This window comes from Poecilia mexicana, unplaced genomic scaffold (assembly GCF_051168715.1).
Source record: "Poecilia mexicana isolate PSO_F unplaced genomic scaffold, ASM5116871v1 scaffold_21, whole genome shotgun sequence".
NCBI classification, from domain to species: Eukaryota; Metazoa; Chordata; class Actinopteri; order Cyprinodontiformes; family Poeciliidae; genus Poecilia; species Poecilia mexicana.
This window is the reverse complement of record NW_028263390.1, coordinates 8,693,954-8,708,131: the sequence shown is the minus strand read 5'-3', so window position 1 is coordinate 8,708,131 and position 14,178 is coordinate 8,693,954.

The window sequence follows — 14,178 nt, the reverse complement described above, 5'->3', positions numbered from 1 at the left end:
CTGATGACGACTTTGAAGCAGTTTTCTCCAAAACTACGAACTCAGTTTTTTGTTTTTTTTTAAACTGTATCACTTAATGGTACGGAGAACAAAAAGTGCCAAAGTATCCGTGCAAAGTCACTGTTATTGGTATCAATATGAGTTTATTAAAAAATATATGCTTTCATACCCGTAAGCCGTACACCAGACTGGCACATAATGGCCACAACAGCCCCTTTTAAAACATAAATGCTTCAACATTTGATTCAAATATTCCTTTAGGTAATGAGTGATTTCTACATTCTGGGAAACTGTTTTCTACCGGTACCAGTATCATGCTACTAGCATAGCCTACGACTGAAAACAAGTGAGAAAAAGCAGTTTGTCCAACAACCACAAAATCTTTTAACCATCTCCTCCAAAACGTTAAATAATGCATTATATCTTGTCTGTTTATTCCTTAATAAAATAAAGTGTTTAAATTCTGAGTTGCCTTTTTTTTTTTCCTGGACGAAAGGAAGTTAGTGAGCCTGGACAAAACATGAATTTCTTTTTGTCCAGACTCCAGATATTTGGATTTAATTTGGCAGTCAGTTCATTTGTGGGTTCATTGAGTTATTTTTGCAATCACTTGAAAGGGAGGGCATGGATATTTTCCACTCGGTCCAATTTTTATCGCACTAAGAAATAGCATGTTAGCTTGCGAGCTCTGTGACAGACCTCATCCGATTTTCAATTGAATTTGACTAACTGGAAATTTACATTTGACCTAAGTCACTTCATTAGATGAAAGATTTTTTTCTTTTTACGCTGCAGCACCCACCATATCCCTCGTTTCTATTTTGGTGCATTTCGCTAATTTAAAGCCATTCTTTTTTGCCTTTCTACATGAGCGTTGTGATTGTAAAAAGTGGGTTACACTCTGAGCCCTGATCTACTGTTTGAGTGAAAATCCCTCCTACCTCCGACTAAGTACCATTGTTTGAAATAATAGGCTTTGAATATATAAACAATGTGGGTCACTTGTGCTTCTTACAGGTTTTTAATGAGTTATCTTAATGAAAAAGAGATGAGCGAATCTGTGGGAAGTGAAAAGGCTTCAGAAATGAAAAGCAGGACATTAGTTTTTGTTTAAAATTAAAACTGGATGTTAGTATTAAGTGGCAAATACATTTGGTTTGTGGTTTTGTTTTGTTTTTTCCACCATCACATTTGTGACATGTATGTTTTTTGGTTTCTCTTTGAATAATAAAAATAAAAATATTTCTTCCTTTTCTTCAATGTACAGCTCCACCCTCGTATTCTGGAGGGTGACTCTCCAGAATACATTTCTGAATTCATTTCAATTGAAATGAATTCAATTGAAATGCAGCATGCAACTAAAATATGATGCAATAAATGTATCGTATTCCGACGCTGCACACAAAACAGCATCAATGTTTACTTGCCAATACCATTAGCAGACTTAGATTTTAAGGAGTTTTCTGGTTGCATAACAAAGGCATACATCAAAATTTGTATTAAATCCATATGTTTGATTTAAAAAAAACATATTTGTGAAGCAATATTTCAGCTTATTAACTTTAGACTGCAGTTATCACTGAATCCCTTTGAATCTACTTTTTGCTCTAACCCATTTAAAATGTCAGCAGGTTTCTTCAGTTCAATATCTTGACTTTTCTTCCTTTAACTATTCAATTATTTTAGCTATATTGAACCTTAAGACTAACACACATTACAAATTGGTAGGAGAATATATGGAGAATTTAAGCAATAAGAAGAAACATGACAGTACTGCAGTCTTCAGAAAGGACAAACAATGCTGTGCTGAAACAAACCTGATGTTTGGGTCAAACGTCTGCATCATGCTGGTCACACATTAGATATTACCTTGCAGTAGAAAACAAGTGATTCAAGTCAACTTTTACTGCAGTCAAAAGGCAATAACATTTGGCTGGTGGAGGAGGGCAGGCGTGCTGCAGTAAATTGTTTTTTTCTGCTATAATGCAGTTTTATAATCTTTACTGATGGAGCAATTTTTTTCATTCCAGGGAAGAGAGATAAAGTAACCTATTGTCAGATAGGCTTTGGTCCAAGATTGTCAAAAAAAAACAAAATAAAAACTGCATACAGTCTCATTGCTGGTCCGTCTTAAATATATTTATTTTCTCCAAATATCTGTTACTTACTTTGACATTAGTAGAAAACGTCGATCGAAAATGAAGCCGTGCATGAATGTATCCAGTGCTTTACCTTAATGCCATTAAATTGGAGGTACCGCAGCATTACAGGGATGAGGTCTGTCAGGAGCCTTTTTTTTTTTACTTTTTTTTCGTAGGCAGCAGATGGAAAATAATTATTTCATGCAACATGAAATATGTTCTAACAATTTCCCAGTTCTTTAGTAAATGTGATTAAATTTATCCATGTGTGTAGAACCATGACACGCCGCTGTGGGACAAAATGTAATTTATAGGAGGATTTCTGCCTTAATTCCTAAAAGTGCATACCTTGTAATAATATAAAGTGCACATTGAAACAAACTTAGTTTAAAGAGAGATGTTTTGTTCCAGGAAAACATGTCCCTTTGTGGCTTCTTTTGGTTTTTTGACAAGATCCCCCAATTACTATTTTGTCAATTCACAAGTTCTTTTTCTTGTTTTGTTTTACGTCTAAAGACTCGATGTCGACCTCTAACACGTCTTTCTGAAAGAAAATGATTTCATTTTCAGTACAACTTAAGAAGGGCTTTGACACATCGTGTCGTTTACTTCAACACACAGAGCAAGAAAACAAACTTTTTCCTCCCACTTCGAAAGTGATTCTCAGATTCTTATTTATTTTTTTTATAGAAGTTTGCACATATTCCTCTAAAATTAGGTAGAATTGGGTTTATACCAGTAAAAACCTGGGCCATAAATTTGGCTGTCCTCCCACAAGCTTCTCACAACAGCCTGCAGAACTTTTGGCCAATTCCTCCAACGAGAACCGAGTCGGGTTTGCAGGCCGACTCGTGAGCAAAACGTGAGTTTCAAACTGATTTGAGGTCAGGAAGTGAGGGAAAAACATTGTCTTTTTGCGCTTTTCAAGTAAATATCTGCTTTCTCCAACCACAAAAATCTGATATAGTTGTAGCCTTAGGCCCTTAATGAGTGGAAATACACAACGCAGTCATTTTTAAAAAATGCAGACGGCATTTTAGTGAGACACCAATGGGCTCATCTTAAGGGCTCAAAAAGGAACAAACCCTCTATGATTTATTTATTTATTTATTTATTTATTTATTTTTACTATTATTGGAGTTTTAAGATTCAAGTTGTCCCCTCAATATGGAAAGTTTAACTTTACTGGTGGAGAGAGAGACGTCCAGGATGAAAGTCGGTGCATTTCGCTGAACAGTGAGAGACTGTTCACAATATCCTGTTTTACGCTGTCAGGAAGAAGAGGTATGTCACCATTCGATGCCATCACCGCTCAGCCTGACAGCTTCACAGGTCGGTAAACTGCCTCATCACCGCCACAGCGACTCTTACTACATGTCGATGGCTTTCCTCTTCTTGTTGTTTCTTATTTTCTGATCAGGAAGCACAGGCCAGGCAGAGGCCATCTATGTGTTTTGTTTTGGTTTTTTCACATAAATTCCAGCTTATAAGATACTAAAATCTATAATATACTAAAGCGTCTCCTTCTGTCTCCCTTCTGAGACATGAAAACATGATTGGAAGAATGAAATTTGACACGAGGAAGCTGTGAATTCAGTGACGTTGTTCATCTTGTTCTGTGTGGAGACGCCTTGTAATGATGACCTGTCATTCTTCTCTGTTTTGTGCTTGATATCTGTTGTATGAATGGTCAGGCTTCTTTCTCGTTGTATTTTCTTTGGATTTTATCACCCATTTTGTGCCATACCTGCAACTAATGGAAGAAAAAAAAATAAAGAAAGGAAATATTTTATTTGCGTTGCCACTTCAGTGTTACTTTGCACGACACGAGTCGAGAAACACGTAGTAAAATTATTATCTCTGAGCGCTTTTAAGCTAACGCGACAAAAATCCAGTCTGATGGTTTGATTTAGATGCATGCTGCCCAATTCAGTCCAAAATATGATACTGCAGTTGATTATATTTATATAAAGAACATCAGTTGATGATGGCAGTAATACAAAACAGCGAAATTCATGATTTTTGACACACTGACATTGTCTATCTCCCATATTTCTGGTGCTGGTCATGTACAAGTTATTGTGTTTGCAGCTTCTAGGTACAGAGCAGTATCATCAGCACAGCTGTAGTGAGATGTATTAATAAAAATACATTTGTTTGTTTCAATAATAACACAGTAACGTAGCATAGAAAGCTCTGCAAACTTCAGGGACTTATTCCTGTGATCATTTGTCACCAGAAGACAACGAATCAAGTCGAATAAGGCATCAAAATTAAAGGCTACCATTAATAAAACCTGTGTGCTTCCTTCTTTTACTTTGTCAACTAAAACCCTAATTTTTTTCCCCCCATTTTCCCCCAATTGTGCTTCAGCTGCAACCGACCGCCAGAGAATAAGTTTTAAGCTTCTGGGAATGATTAAAAGCATTTCTGAAAGCAGATCAGACATGATTTTTAGGTTTAAGAACTGTAATGTATGTAGTTCTTCCACGATCACTGATTCATTAGCGCACGACTTCCTGTTCTTTTCCCCGCTACATTGTTCTGCCGCAGCCGAGAATCGCCACTTTGAAAAGTCAAACGCACAATTAGAGAAAAGCCGGCGCAACACCCAATTAAATTGTAGTTTTTGTTCCTCGTCTGTGCCAATGCAGTTTCACAAGGCGGATAAATATACTGGTACAGTATACATAATCAAAGTCAATTTCTTTTGGTCATCCTGGTGATCATGCAGGAAGGATTACGTCCTCCAGTTTGAAATGTAAAAGCCATATTTGCTTTGTGAGAGACCGTTTGTGTGCGTGTGATAATTATTCTCTGGAAATTGCAAACAATTTATCGCAGGAAAAAAATTAAAATGAAAACAAAGTCAGTGCTTTATCTTACAAAAACCAGGTGAACATCAGATCCAGTTAATATCCTTCATCCAAAAGGGTCTAGATGCCAAAAAAAGCTGTGAAGTTTATTTTATTTTCTTTATTTAGTTTGAGTGAGTTTGTTTCAGCTTGATTTTGATTTTAACTGAAATTTTAACACAATCAAGAATGAAGGGAAAAAAAAAATTAAGTTTTAAAGTGGCAAATCGAAGATACAGAACATCATGTATAAAGTACAAACCGGCAACAAAATGTTCTGCTGTCCAAAAACTTCTGTTACCTTTTAGATGATGAAATGAGGGATAAACTTGAGACTTTTCTTTTTTTTCCATCCACCTCTGGACTTTTTCTACAATATACTGCCATGCTGAAATTTAATACCGCCGTGGAAGACGTAACAAAATAACTAGAGCTCTGCCTCAGGGATTCTGCCAGGAGATTCAGTCTGTTCACATTGGCATAGAAACCGAAGACTGTTGGCAAACGCTGAGCTTGGGCTCAACATGCTGAACGGAAACGAATCGCAGGTTGCATAAATCTCACACGGAAAGCGTACTGTAAATCAAAGCCAGAGACATGTTTTCTGTGGCTAGAGCGATTAATTACTTTTTTTTTTGACATTAACTAATGAATGTAGTGGTAAAAACTGAGGAGGTTAACACCGTGAGGGAAAAACATTTGGACTTTTTCCTTTTCGTTTTTCTTACTGACTGTGGAGAAACGAGACCGACATCGGTTTATTTCATGTGAATAAAGATCTGCTGAAAGACGACCAACAAAGTCCATTTTAAAAATCTCTAATTCACAACGTCGAGGCTACATATTATATAGAGAATATGAAGTTTTCCACATTTGCAGCAGTATCGTCTGGTATTTGATCAAATTTGATTGTATATCCATATGACCTGAACAAATATGCAGTTAAAAGAAAAAGAAGTTTAATAAATAAAATAAACTCGAATTCTGATTATGCATCTTATGTTTGATGCTTAAACACAAGCCATTCTTCCCCCGTTAGCTGGAAGCGCCTGACACCTCCGTCCCTGTGGTTTCACAGAAAGAAAGCCAAGCCATTCTCAAAGTGACAAGCTGTCTTCTCCTCAAAAGCCTGGAAACAAAAGCTTTTGTGTTGTGCAAATTGTTCTTTTGACAGTACTTCCAAGTTTGGAGTTTAGTTTTTTAGGGGTTTTTTTTTTTTTTTGTGAGGAGTGCAAGTTTTCCTCCCGGAGATGCGATTCTGGGACTTTATTGTGGTGAGAAATACACATCTGAGGGAAAGACACTGGATAATAGTTTGTGTGGAGCCCTTTGGGGGAGTCATCCAAAGGTCAGAAAGGTCAGGCACAGCTGAGAGAGGCTGGATGATAGACTGGCAACGTGAGCAGAAAGTCCTGTTGAAACTAACATTACCAGACTTCCTTCTCCGATAAGTCGTCCTGAGCAAAAACCCTAAAGGCTCACAAGGATATTTCTTATTTATTACAAAATTTGTAGCATTCTAAACGTCTAAAATATATATTGTTTTAATGACCCAGAGAAGATAAAGATGGGACTAGTTAATCAATACTGTGATTAGTAAGTTCAAAAATGAGTCTAAAATAGCAGATAAGATGGTGGAAAGCCAACAAAGATGAAATAAAATGGTATTCCTAAAAACGTTTTTGAGAAACAAACCTTGTTGAACTTTCAGCAGGCGGACTTATTCAAAAACACAGGATGTGCAGATCTAGCCAGACGTTTGCTAAAGCTCGTTATGGGCATACGATACGAACCTCTGGGACTTTAAATCATTAATCTGAACTCCTCTCTTCCTGTCTGCTCCCTCGCAGATTTCTTTTGTTTTTGCTTTTATCTAGCACTTAAATAATTAAGACAATCAAAAATCTATTTTTTAGATCAGATTGTAAACATGTTTTGAAATGCTAATTTAATTTCTTAAGCCAAAAAAAAAAAAAACATATGGGAAACCTAATAGCTGGTTGAGACTTTTACATTTGAGTCTTGTTACTTTAACAATAATGTAGAGATTTTAAGCATGAACGTCCTGTTTGGAGCAAACAAACCCTGGACTTTTGGGCCACTCGAAAACCTTTTTCTTTCTTTTACCATTCAGAGGTGAACCTGCAAGTGTGCTTTAAGGTATTTAGTTCTTTGTGAAGACCAAACTCTTTCCAGAGTGATGGTAAAGTCATGACTTAACAAAAGGGGGGTGGTGAGATTTCCGCCCGATTGGTTTGAATAGTTTTATTCCTAGTTATAGTTTTGTGAATCTGAAACATTAAAGTGTGCCAAAACAAATATTATGTTTTTCCTGGGTTTTTCTCTTGTCCACATTTTCAAAATTATGCATACAGGCTCAAAAATATACCTAATATTTCATCAAATATCTCCTAAGTTGCTTTTGTAGTGGCTGTAAGTTTGAACCATTTTGATCAATATAATTCATACAGTTTATTTAAAATAGCTGGGGGGCGGGGGTTTCTGCCACAGAGGGAACTGTTAGGCATAGTCCTGATGTGATTTGAGCTTTGACTAGGTCAGTCCAAAAGCTTCATGCTAGCCTGATTTATCGATTTCAAAACCAGGTATGACGAATGTTTGGTATAATTGAGCTGTTTGAACGGCCAATTATGTCCGACATAAAGTATTTCGCCCACTGTGGATTACAGAGAACGCACAAGAAATTCAAACACTGACACCATGTTTTTGTCACACTTTTTTTTGATTAAGGGAGAACTGAATTAAAATTATTTAGCTCCAAGATCACCATTAAATGTTAAAAGCTTGCCATTATATGAGAAGGCTGAAGCCGTGAGGCAAGAAAAAGAGATGGAGTGAGATAGAGTAACACAAAGACATAATACAAATAAACAATCAACGCTAAGTTAATTACTTTTAGACAAAGTACTGGCACTGTAAACGCTATTATGGTGACACGTTTAAATATTGGTGTATCTCACACAGACGGAGCAGCTTGGGAAACATTACATTGAACCATTGCGCTGCTGTTGACAACAAGGTCAGCCCACCTGTAAATTATTACCGTTTTAATTTCAGCCAGTGCTCCTTTCAAATGATCCAACTGCAGTAAAGTGGACTGGTCTAAACATTTCCCATCCCTTCAACCTTCTCATTCATATTTAAAAGATGATATTAAAAGGCAATGCCGCAGTTGTCTACTCATAAATTATTGGAAAGTGCGGTGAAGAGTGTAAAAAAAATGTTGTGCTCTCAGTGTAGTTTTTGCCTTTGCTGTGGGTCCACTTGTTTCCCCAGGGCAGAGCCGTACTGTACACCTTAAAGGTTAGTTTTCTATTTGCCAATGGTGGAGGAATCTGCCAGCTGTGTTGTTTATCTATCTCCTTCCCCGGAGGAACAGTGGGAGCGTTTAATGAGATGCGGTTCTTGCCATCAGTCTTCTTTTAGCCTCAGGGCTTTCCTTGGGCTGCCCACTGATTTAGTGAAGGCTACGAATGTGTGCGTGCGCGCTGCGTGGGGTGTGTGGGTGTGCTAACCGTGAGCATGTAGCATCCGTGCACACCAGGCCATCAAAACGATGCTTGTGCGTTTCAGCGACGACGGAGCTGGGAGTTGGCAGCTCTGTGATGGGCAATCAGAAAAACATTATGTCACATTCTGCAGCTCTTTCGCTTTGAGTCCGAGTTTAACAGGGGGCACAAAATGAATCTACGTAGCAATAATAATATTACTCAAGTAAACAAAAAAGGTACAGTGTAGTAAAACTACTCTTATAAGTACTTTTTTTCCAAAAAAAAGTTACTCAAGTGAATGGAACAAGTACTACCCACTTTTGAACATAGACAACATCAGTAGCCTGTACTTCATAACAGGCTTAACGAGCTGTATTGGTATTAGCTAGTCACCCTTTTAGCTAACATTGGCTAGTCACCCTTTTAGCTAACATTGGCTAGTCATCTTTTAGCTAACATTGGCTAGTCACCCTTTTAGCTAACATTGGCTAGTCATCTTTTAGCTAACATTGGCTAGTCATCTTTTAGCTAACATTGACTAGTCATCTTTAAGCTAACATTACCTGCATCCAACAGCTTTACTCAACTCAGTCGGTTAGTTTGGGGCAAAAAACTGTGCAAAGTTCTTTGCGTTTTGCTGTTTTGCTGCCATGATTCTAACACGCATCTGAATATCTGCCCAGAAGCAGCAGGTCTCTGTAGTTGCTGCACAGCGCGAGCGTCTTAGCGCTCATGTTGCGTTTAAAGGCGGCTCGGAAAAGCAGATTACAACTTGTTAACAACGGATTAAACTTTTTTAACTGCTGACAAAAGTGACAGAAGGCACAGATATGGGAAGTGCGGAAGCCCCAACTGTATCAAGTCGATATAACAGGAGTAGAGATGTAAGCTTCTTCACTAATATCCAGCAGCTGAACTTTATTTTTTTGTTTTGTATCTCCAGATTCATTAAAAGAAAAATATAATTGAAGGAACATTACAGAGTTGAAGCTATGATAGACTAGCATTTCCCTCATGAAGGTTGTTGGGTAAATAATCCAAACGCTGCTCTTCTAAGTAATTTTCCACTTTGTTAAATGCATCCTGAAGTTTACTCGTGGCCTTTATGATCTCGCTTCTGTTATGTGTAACCTCTGTGAAGCGCAACTAACCTCTTTATTTTATTTTTTTTGTCCCGGTAATAAGTTAGTCCCATAAAATATTCAGATTGTTTTTGCTGCTGATAACCCCTGGTGGCATTTGGCCTTTAAAATCCCGGGCACTTTCAATTACCCTCCTGCATGTTCCATTTGTCCGTTCCCTTATCGCCTCCTTCCTCTGTTTCAGCCAGCCAGAGGTTGCCCCGTAGAGCTGCATTAGAATGTGCACCTGGTATCCAAGCTGCCAAACAATGCCGCTTTACATTACATTCTGTTCCCTTTTCTCCTTGCCATGCTCCGCGACGGCACTTTGTTTACAGGCTGCCTCTCCTTTCTGGATGGATGAGAAAATGTCATGGAATGCTAATGATCTTCTAATTCTCCTCTAACATCGCCTCACCCCCGCCATGTCAGTCAAACAATATCGGTTCACTTGTGCTGCTGCTGCTGTCAAAGTCGTTCAGGCACATGTGAAGCTGCCATTTCTGTGGCCTGTGCTGTATTGACATGTTATCAATGAAAGCACCGCCTCACTTTTGTGGTAAAAACCCATCGGTCTACTTTGATGATAATTAAAGATGTTTGCAGTCAGACCATTGGGATTCTTTATGATTTATTAACTGCAGTGCAGTAGTGCACCGTTCCCCAATCTTATTATCACAAACTGTAACCTTAACATGAAATTAAAAGATGCTCTAGGGCTAAATAAGTTTGGTTCCAGTGTATCTTGCCAAGAAAATCAATTTAAAGAGCGCTCTGAACAAAGAGCATCCTGATCCACTTTGCTGAAGGATCCTTAACCTTGATGATCTAAAACAAATTTTTCCAACACCCCAACACACGTCTAAAATTGCAAAGGGTCTTAAAATAGTTTCAAACAAAACAGAAGCTACTTTGTTTCTCATTGCGAACGGCCTCCAGCTGGGATGCACAAGTCATCCCGACCATATGTGGAAAGTGAGACCCCATTAGGGACCTATTAAAGAGCCATTAATGTTCAATGTTAAATACGCACACATTCTGGGCTCTATTTATAAGTGTTTTAATCCGCCAACAGGGAGTTTCTGGACACAGACACACACACACACGACAAACAAACATGGTGCAGTATAACTGAGTAGTTAAATGTAGCTGAGAGATATTGTCTACTTCAGAGAACTCCACTCTCACAAACTTAACTAAAAGCCGCCATCTTGCACAGCGCGTTAACAATTAGCAGTTTCTGCATGAGGAGCAGAGAGTCGCCTCTCCACATGGCTGCGAACACCTCTCACTGAACTCATTGCTTTGAGACAGTGCTTATTGTCCTCTCATGGATGCTGCATAAATTAATCCCTCTCATGTGGCGCCATCTGAGCCGTGCTGATGCAAAACTTGGGGCTGAATAATTTATCCGTCTGCCCTTCGGAAGGCAGCGCTTGCACCGGGTGCCACCGCTCATAACGAGCCGTTCTCATCACAGACCTGAGCCCGCTGGCTTCCCACTCAGACATCTGCGTTCTGTGATAAGAGCGCACATCCTGGAAGGAAGACATCAGATCTTCTTTTCAATTGTGGCCACTGTATTGACTTAAAGAGGGGAAGCAGGGGAAAAAAAAAAAAAAAAAACTGACCGAGAAGTACAGTGGTCATCATTTATTAGTCTGTCCGTTCCTGTGTTTTTTTTTTGTTTTTTTTTGCTTTGTCCCTAAGGATGCTCTCTGAATAAGCGCCGAGCGCTGCAGCGATGACGGATTCAGAGCATGCTGACGCTGTAGACCGGCTCACTTTTCAATTTCATTCTTCCAGCTGATTTAACAGAAAAATAGTTTCGAGCTAATATGAACATATTCTGCTCCTAATGCAGCCGTAATGACAGCATGTGCTATTCTGGAACGCGGATGGGATATTTTTTTGTGTGCAATAAGCTGTCTTTTGTGCAAGACGGATACCTTTTTCAAAGTGGTATTACACGCAGTTCCCTCAGTGGGACATGACCTCAAACTGCAGAACAGAAAGTTTGTTCCACAGCGGGACGCGCTACACTTTAAATGTAAGGCTGCAAAACTAATTAAAATCCCTTTTACATAAATCAAAGTGTAGTTTTCCAGATCAGTTGTAAGTTTGTGGGTCGTCTTTCTGCAATAACCTCCATCCCTGTTTGAGAGCTCTAAACGGTTTTCTGCATAAGTGTTTTATATTTAGCTCAATCAGTTTGTACCTGCCTGACTGTCTATGGTGAAGGAGAGCATTCCCACAGCCCAATACTGCCACCACCATGTATTACTGTGTAGGCGTTAAGTTGAGCAGTGTTGGAGCATCAAAGTCAAATAGTTAGACTTTTGTCTCATTCTACATATTTATTCATTTCTGTCTTGGATTGAAGAGTGCAACTTAGATGTTTTGTAAGTGACAGCGAAGTCTCGAGAAAAACAAGTCAATTTCAAAATCAAGGCATGAACTGCATCAATGTCTCAAACTTTTTTATTTTTAGTATTGGCCACGTCATTTTTCACTGATTATGTAAACTAATTAAAGCAATAATAAGACTGACTTTTTAAAAAGGGTTTTAGAAGTAAGTTTGTTGTTTTTGTTTGCCAGAACAATCAGCGAGAATTGAGCTGAACTTCAACGTCCTCTGGTAATTTGTGCTGATTTTAACACCGAATATTAACCAAAACAAACAAACAAACAAAACAACATCCAGCATCATTAGAAAATAATGACAATAAATAATAATAATCATCATCATCATCAACATGCAATAAGCAACAATACAAACCTGCTATTTGATTTGCTGCTAACCTGTAGCTTTCCACGCTCCACGGTTAAGTTAGCAAACACAAATAACTTAGTTGTTAAGCTAAACATAAAGCACACATTAGCTCCTTTATTCATTTTGATCAATCAGTTTTTATGTAAATTTGCATTTTGAAAGGAAGCTGTGGATCGTTGCCTTCCTATTCTAGTTTTCAGATCACATGTTTTAATAAAGCGAATGTTTTTCCCTTTGATCACGTTGTGCTCTGCGCAAACAAACTGTGTGTATTTTTTCTTTGCTTGTGTCAGTTTATGAGGGTTTTAAGAGAAAGTCGCTGGAAATGTTCAATTTTAACTCGAACTGATTCAAGAAATATACAGGGTGGGCCATAAGTTTCCATACATAGGAGAATGTAAAATGTATATTTCTTTTCTATTTCAGATACCCAAGAAGATGCGTTTGACAAACAGAGCAAAGAATTGAAATTATACTGATGGCTGGATCAGGAAGCAGTCGCGTGGTTGCATGAAACTTTAACAGAAAACACGGAACGAGCGTCACACATGACACTTTGGCAAAACTTATTTCCAAGTTTCAGAAAACTGGGAATGTTGTCTCGTGATTTGTGATGTACTGATTAAGCCGAAATGGTAAAGTCATACGGGAAGAGGAGATATTAGAAATTATACTTTTTGCTTTTCTTTATTTTCCTTCTTTCAGGGAAAGCATCATGGTTGTTCAGTCTTTTCTTGAGCCCATCACCAAACGCAATACCCACATACTTAAGGCAGCTCTGGCTTTCTGCACTAACACTGAATGACCGCTTGCAGCCCTCAAATCACCGTCTCTCAGTCTGAGATGCTGCCCTCTGCCAAGATTTAAAATCTCACTGAAAGTGCCTGAACAATGTGGTTTTCAGAGTTGCCTGCTGTTTACATGATGATGCCTCATATAAAAGCCTTTTTTACTTAATTATTTTCTCCACCAAACTCTGCGTTTTGGCCGCCGTGATGGGATGCAGAAGGAGAGCAGGTAAAGAGCGAAGCAGATGCAGCTTCTTGCAACAAGAGGAGGAATTATTGGCAAACAGTGGGGGGCCTCAGCGGGATTGTGAGCCTGGCATGGCTCCACGGTTGTGTGCCTTTTTCAACACACATTCTGTTTGATGTAAGATAACAAGTCTCTTCAAGTCAGCGGTTCAAGTCCAAGGCAAGTCATAAGCCATTGGTGTGGAAATCCAAGTCAAGTCCAAAGTCTTCCATAAAGTCATGAAGTCGAGACGATGTTATTGAATCAGAAACTCGATTAAGTCACGTCACTCGGCTTTGTTGCCTCTCCTGCTGGGTTGCCTGGTCAAAAGACGTAAACACCTCTACGAGCAACTTCTTTGAAGCAAACAGTCACTTCGTTATTTGTTTTGGTGCCTTTTAGTCATATTTGCAGCTCTCCCTCAATAGTGTTTAACTTAATTAATTCAAGACTGTAAATAAAGCACAACGCTGGATCTGGATGCTTTCAAAATACTAATTGACACAAAGGGATTTCATAAGCTCTGTTTACTGGAAAGATGTGAGCATAATGCCTACAAACCGGCTCAATATTGGTTGCTGCTCCTGTGCATACCAAGTGGGCGATTGTTTGTATGAACTGTGCGTTTATCCAAGCAGCGTCACACGTGTGTGTGTGTGCGTGTGTGTGTGTGGGTGTGCGTGTGTGTGTGTGTGAAACCAAGAGGCTTTTTCATTAAAGTGGAAGTATTTGATACTGATCGAAAGAGCAGGAATTTTTCCC